Source organism: Sinocyclocheilus grahami, unplaced genomic scaffold, assembly GCF_001515645.1.
Source record: "Sinocyclocheilus grahami isolate Dianchi unplaced genomic scaffold, SAMN03320097.WGS_v1.1 scaffold128.1, whole genome shotgun sequence".
Lineage (NCBI taxonomy): Eukaryota > Metazoa > Chordata > Actinopteri > Cypriniformes > Cyprinidae > Sinocyclocheilus > Sinocyclocheilus grahami.
Window position 1 is genome coordinate 993,556 of NW_015505307.1, and position 6,688 is coordinate 1,000,243.

The window sequence follows — 6,688 nt, forward strand, 5'->3', positions numbered from 1 at the left end:
CCGGCATACCTCTGCACTTCATCTGTGAAGCTCAGTTGTGTTGGTGTCCTCTGCAGCACTCCTCTCAGATCGGCAAACGGGACAGTTGTTCCTCACTGTCGAGGTAGACAGGCACACAGGAAGAGGTTAGCTTATGAGACCACTTAGAGGGCTTCCCGTTGAGTACACCCTATGGGCAAACCATGGTGCAAAAACAGTTATTTTGAGGAAATTGATACATTTAAGATAAATCATTTGCAGCATAGTTACAAGATATTGTTAATGTTATTCCTCATTACCGCTGACCATGCCTTTCAAACATCAACCAGATTAATCTAAAGTACTGCCAAAAGTACAGGCTAATAACACATATTGAGAGCTTAGCCGTTCTCATGTCGGCTACGTAAACTTTGCATCGTTTTAAGGTTATAAAATAAACCTTAATTGAAAATCGATAAAGTTACTCACTCTGATTGCTGTCCATGTCAACCATCTTTAGTGATCCAATTCGGTAGGTGGCGCTGTTACAAAAGAATAGGGTCATGCTAAAACAATGAGTATCAAACAAGTTTTCACACTAATACAGTAAGCTACAGGTAAATCTGACACATCTCACATCAACATGCTTTTATCATCTTTTTAAGTTTAATTAATGTGCTGGCTGGATTTACTTATTGTAGACATTATGTCAACAAGGTTGAGCTTAATTAAATCATTGCCACGAATTAAGAACATCGTAATAATCAATACAACTAGCAATCGGGAATTCATTATTATTTCTTAGCAGTTCTCATGTCGGCTACGTAAACTTTGCATCGTTTTAAGGTTATAAAATAAACCTTAATTGAAAATCTGTAAAGTTACTCACTCTGATTGCTGTCCATGTCGACCATCTTTAGTGATCCAATTCGGTAGGTGGCGCTGTTACAAAAGAATAGGGTCCTAGAACTGCGGTCCTAGAACTGAGGTCCTGGAACTGCAGCCTCCGGTTGTGCAGGAACATACTATTGTATATAGTAGGGGAATTTACCGTTAACTGTAGCAGGTTTTTACTGTAGCATTTTTACAGTCTTTTACCGTTAAATTCACGGTCATTTTTTACAGTGTGGTTTCCAAAAAAATATGAAGCAGCACAACGGTTTTCAACACTGATAATAATCAGAAATGTTTCTTGAGCAGCAAATCAGCATATTAGAATGATTTCTGAAGGATCATGTGACGCTGAAGACTGGAGTAATGATGCTGAAAATTCAGCTTTACATCCCAGAACATTTTAAATAAATAAATTAAAAACAAAGAACGGTTATTTTATATTGTAATAACATTTCACAATGTTACTGTATTTTTAAGTCTTTTACCGTTAAATTCACGGTCATTTTTTACAGTGTGGTTTCCACAAAAATATGAAGCAGCACAATGGTTTTCAACACTGATAATAATCAGAAATGTTTCTGGAGCAGCAAATCAGCATATTAGAATGATTTCTGAAGGATCATGTGACGCTGAAGACTGGAGTAATGATGCTGGAAATTCAGCTTTACATCACAGAACATTTTAAATAAATAAATTAAAAACAAAGAATGGTTATTTTATATTGTAATAACATTTCACAATGTTACTGTATTTTTTATCTAATAAATGCAGCATTGGTGGGGAACATAAATAAAAAATAAAGAAATAAAGAACTTTTAAAAGATACTGCAAGTTGCCTTAAAAATTGATATCAATGTCAGAAAGATGATCATATTTTCCAGCATGATTTGAGATGTTTCAAAGAGAAGAAACATCCAGAAAACTGTTTACTTTAAAGTTTCAATTAGATTTAAAATCCTAGATTTTCAATGTGAGATACTATTATAGTTTGTATTCATATTTTGAATCTGATTTTATTCATTTTTCTTACTTTCCATTTTAATTTTGGTCAAAGCTTTTAGTTATTTTTTATTTTGTGTTTTTAGTTTTTGTTATACGGTTGAAATAAAAGTAATAAATGCTGTTTTATATTGTATTTGAATTCAGTCAACATTTCTTTCTTTATTTAAATTATTTTAGTTTTATTTTATTAACTATAAAACCCTGTTCTAGACACCGCAGATTCATTGACCCGACTATTTGATCTTCACAGCCTGTTAAACCGATCAGTTTAAGCTCATCATCAAACATTTTTGTTGATTCGCTTGGGTATCGTGATGAAGCCTGGTTTTGATCATTGGCTCCAGATTGTAAAATAAACCCATCCAAGTACCATCTAAATTCAAAGCATTTGTACAATATACTGTTCAATAATACCAAAACTATATTTTGATTCTTTGAGTCAAATATTGACATATGAGATGCTTCGCAATTCATTTGATTAATTAATCAGTATATTATGTAAATAATTTGATTAAAAAAATTTAAATGACCTAATTTTGTAATATTAACAGACTTTGACAATGATTCTTCTCTCGTTATTAGACTATATGAAAAATATAGGAATATTAGAAAAATAAAATACTTGACATGACAAAATACTATCATTGAAAGGGAAAAAAACAGACAGCAAACGTAGGTAGGCTAACATAAAGTTGACTGTTCTCCTGCATTAATCTTGTGATGTAATCACAGCATAACTGATGTTAAATGCATGTCATTGTGATCTGGCCCACCCTTTTCTTGACTGTTTTAGCATAAATTATCAATACTTGACCTTTACGATATATTAATATAATTATTTTTACTGCACGACATGCATAAATACAGGCTAAATACATGCCGATTGTCTCCCACAGGCCTAGTTCGGCCGTTTCAGTCATTCTCCATTCTCTATTCAATTCACACATGGTTGTTTGAGCAGACGAATCCTCTCGCTTTGCCAAAACTTACTGTAAACTCTTTAATATCTCATTAAATGAACGTCAAACAGAACACTCTAATATGTACAGTGCACTGTGTTTTCCTATTCAACAGAAAGCATGACAACGAACAAAGGAGCAGATTTTGTCATGTAAGCGCCGTTCATGGATACAGAGTCACATTGTAAATGCACACACTGGAGGCGAACAGCAAATTCCTTCGTGGTCACTGTGAACTTGATCTGTCACCATGAACGGAATTCCTGCAACATGCTAACAGTGAAAAACCTTGAAGGCATTCCACTAAATCATCCAAATGAAGCATATTTTCATTAAGATATAAGACTGCACAGAATGCAAACAAGTTGCAATTATAGTTTTCACATTTATCAAATTAATATTTGTCATTGGTGCTCAAATATACACACATGTAAATTAAAGATAGCTATTAAAAATAATCATATATGAATGGTAATGTTGGGAAAGGGGGGGGGGGGGGATATTTGTCTTTGGGTGTAACGCTGTTTACAAAGAGGATGTTTAAGAAACTAGCACTAGTAGCAACCACAGTGAGTTTGTTCAGTCAGGTTGTGTCCGCTGTCATTATGTTAACTAAATATTCAACAGCTTGTGTCCTGTGGCACGACTCTGTTTTACTTACCAGAAGAACATTGATTGGACACTCGATCACATGGCTATTCTGAAGCTGAAAGAGATGGTTCACCCAAAAATGAAGATTCGGTCTTCATTTTCTGTCATGCATTTCTTAAAGGGGTCATATGATGTTGCTAATAAGAACATTATGTTGTGCATTTGGTGTAATGAAACATGTTTACGCGGTTTAAGGTTCAAAAAACACATTATTTTCCACATACTGTACATTATTGTTTCTCTTCTATGCCCCGCCTTTCTGAAACACGTCGATTTTTACAAAGCTCATCGTTCTGAAAAACGAGGTGTGCTCTGATTGGCCAGCTATCCAGTGCGTTGTGATTGGCCCCTTACCATATTCTGATGCCTTGTCCGGCTGGAGCGACGAGACAAAAACATGAAAACCCATTATAAACGAGGCATTTGATACATCCAGTGGGGACATAATTACGGATTATAATTACTTCTACTGTCTTTTTACAGGTTGCATCGCACCGCGTAAACATAAAACCATGTCTGCATTTGTGATCGGAGAAATGACAAACAACAAGCGCTACTCTACACTGCTCAAAACTCGCGTTTGATTCTTTATATATATAAAAAAACGTACTTACAGGCTGTGAGTCAGAACAGCCGGCATTGTAGTCTACTCTACCAGGATCAGTATATATACAGTATATACTGGTTTAAATCATCATAAAGTGTGTATGTCTATGTGGAAATAAAATGACTATCGTCCGGATGTCAGTAAGTGTTGTGAAAATCCTGTCCACAATGAAAACTGCGGATAATTTCAAGAAAACCGAAATGCAAAACTTAAGTGCTCAAGGCAGTTATTCAAGTCAAACACATGTCATTCATTCTCCCTCTGACAAAAGCTGCACATTTCCGAAATGGCAACAAACTGGATAATTCCTGATGTTAAAATTGATCTAGAGATTTTGGATAAGAAAAGAGAATGGGAGGAAATTGGTAGTATTAAATAAGTATATAAGGGAAAGATTTTATGCAAGTATGCACATTTATACTGATGGATCTAAAGACCCAAAAACAGGGCTTACAGGAGTAGGAATATATATTCCAGATTTTAAAATATCCTTAACTAAAAGATTAACATCTAAATTGTCAATATATACTGTTGAAATGGTTGCTATCATAATAGGACTAACATGGGTAGAAGAAGTAAGACCAGACAGAGTAGTGGTATGCTCTGACTCTGCTTCTGTTTTAACATCATTGATTACTCCGCAATCTTCTAGAGAAGATTTGATGTGTGAAATATTTACATTATTATGGCGTATACAAAGAAAAGGAGTGGTTGGATTCTGCTGGGTGCCAGCACATGTGGGAATAGCGAAACTACATTTATGTATCTTATATGTACTAAGCTACCGAGCTATGCTTTGATACAACCTCCCAACTTTTCTCTTTTTTTAACAAAATGTGCTTTTTTAGCTCGGACTGTGTAATATCATTTCAACTTTATCTTTAACAGCATTCAAGATGTTTTTAACATTTCAAAACACATTCTGGTGTTAGCAGACAGATTACACGTTCACATGTGACCGACAATTCCACAACAAATATAAAATATCATAATTAAATATTATCAAAATATTCAACTGACGGAGGTGACACATCTGACGGTGGTGACGAAAACCTGAATTTGTAATAATGTTAACTATCACATACAATGAATCAGTCAATTACTGTATTAAAACAAACACAACAAACAGTGAGTATGTTATTGTTTATAAAGCTTTTATTCAAGAGTCACATTGAAGTATTTTAATATATCATTGGAACACATCTTATGGTGGTGACATCTGACGGCGTTGACAAATTTGAGTTCATGTAGTAGCCATTTTATGTTTTTCTGTTGATGCTAGATGCTAATGGATCCTGGTTCAGGAGAATAAAATGATCGAAATATTTCAAATCATTTGCTCAGAAATTGGAAGATGGTGTTAACATATGGCAGTGACACAGAAAATATTAACATTATGATTTAAAATATTCTTAAAACTAAAACTTAGCAGAGCCTGTCTGACACTGCTGTACTCTGCAGAGGTGACCGCTGCCCCTGATATTCCCTGATTTTAGTACATTTTATTGAATGTCTGACAGTGTTGACAAAAAGTGGGGATGCAACTTTAAAATCTTATGAAACATGCACGTGTCATTAAAAAAATTTGCTTTGATAGGAGATATTATTAAGTGTTGCTTTTGATAAAACAAGCTCTTTTTCATCATCAACATTTTTTTTTATCCATTTTATTGCATATGAATGATTGAACCCTTCTCGGTGGACACACTGTTTTGGACGTAGTGAGAGGACATTAAGAAACACAGATTTGGTATAATAATGAGAATATTAAATTGAAGGTGATGATTGTGTTAAATACGTTCTATTATTAATCCCTCATGACATTTAAAATTGAAAATATTTTTATTTTTTAACGCTAATAGCAGTTACCCTTGCTGGACCTGTTTTGTCCCATGTCTCAAGAATGACTGAGCACCAGGTGGAGCCTGGGGAGAAGGAATGGGATGGAGCATCGACTAATTATTTAAGTAGGAATATTTGTGTATATACGTGTGCAAGAACAGGAAAAGCAAAAACAAGGAATAAATGGATAAATAAACCATGACTGCATAACAGCAAAAGTAAGTGGCGATATGCACACAGGATGTAACACGCCAAAAAACGGAAGAAGAAGAAGAATGGCAACAAACTCACGTGCTTCATTCCGCCGCCGTTCACGCGCGTGCAAGTAGTCCGTTTCCTGTTCAAGATGGCAGCCACCATGAAGAAAGGAGTGGTATGTGTTCACAAACGTCTTTCTGTCCAGCTTCACGGCGTGTTTTTGTGCGTGCTTAGTAACCTGTAAGTGGTGCTGAAAGATGTAAAACAGTGCACGAGAGAAAGAGAGAGATTATTTGTTTTCACTGCTTCTGAGTGCAGCTAAATAGCTAACCTCACATGATTCGTGATTTTCTGCCATTGACTTTTAATTCTTATTTACTTTTAGCGTTCTACAGTAGGTTATTTGCCTTCAGAGCACGTGCAAGTAAATATCTGCTTATGTCACTCTGCGGTTATATTTACTAAGATTGTGTGTGTGTGTGTGTGTGTGTGTGTGTGTGTGTGTGTGTGTGTGTGTGTGTGTGTGTGTGTGTGTGTGTGTGTGTGTGTGTGTGTGTGGTTGTTTTCTTTTTTTATA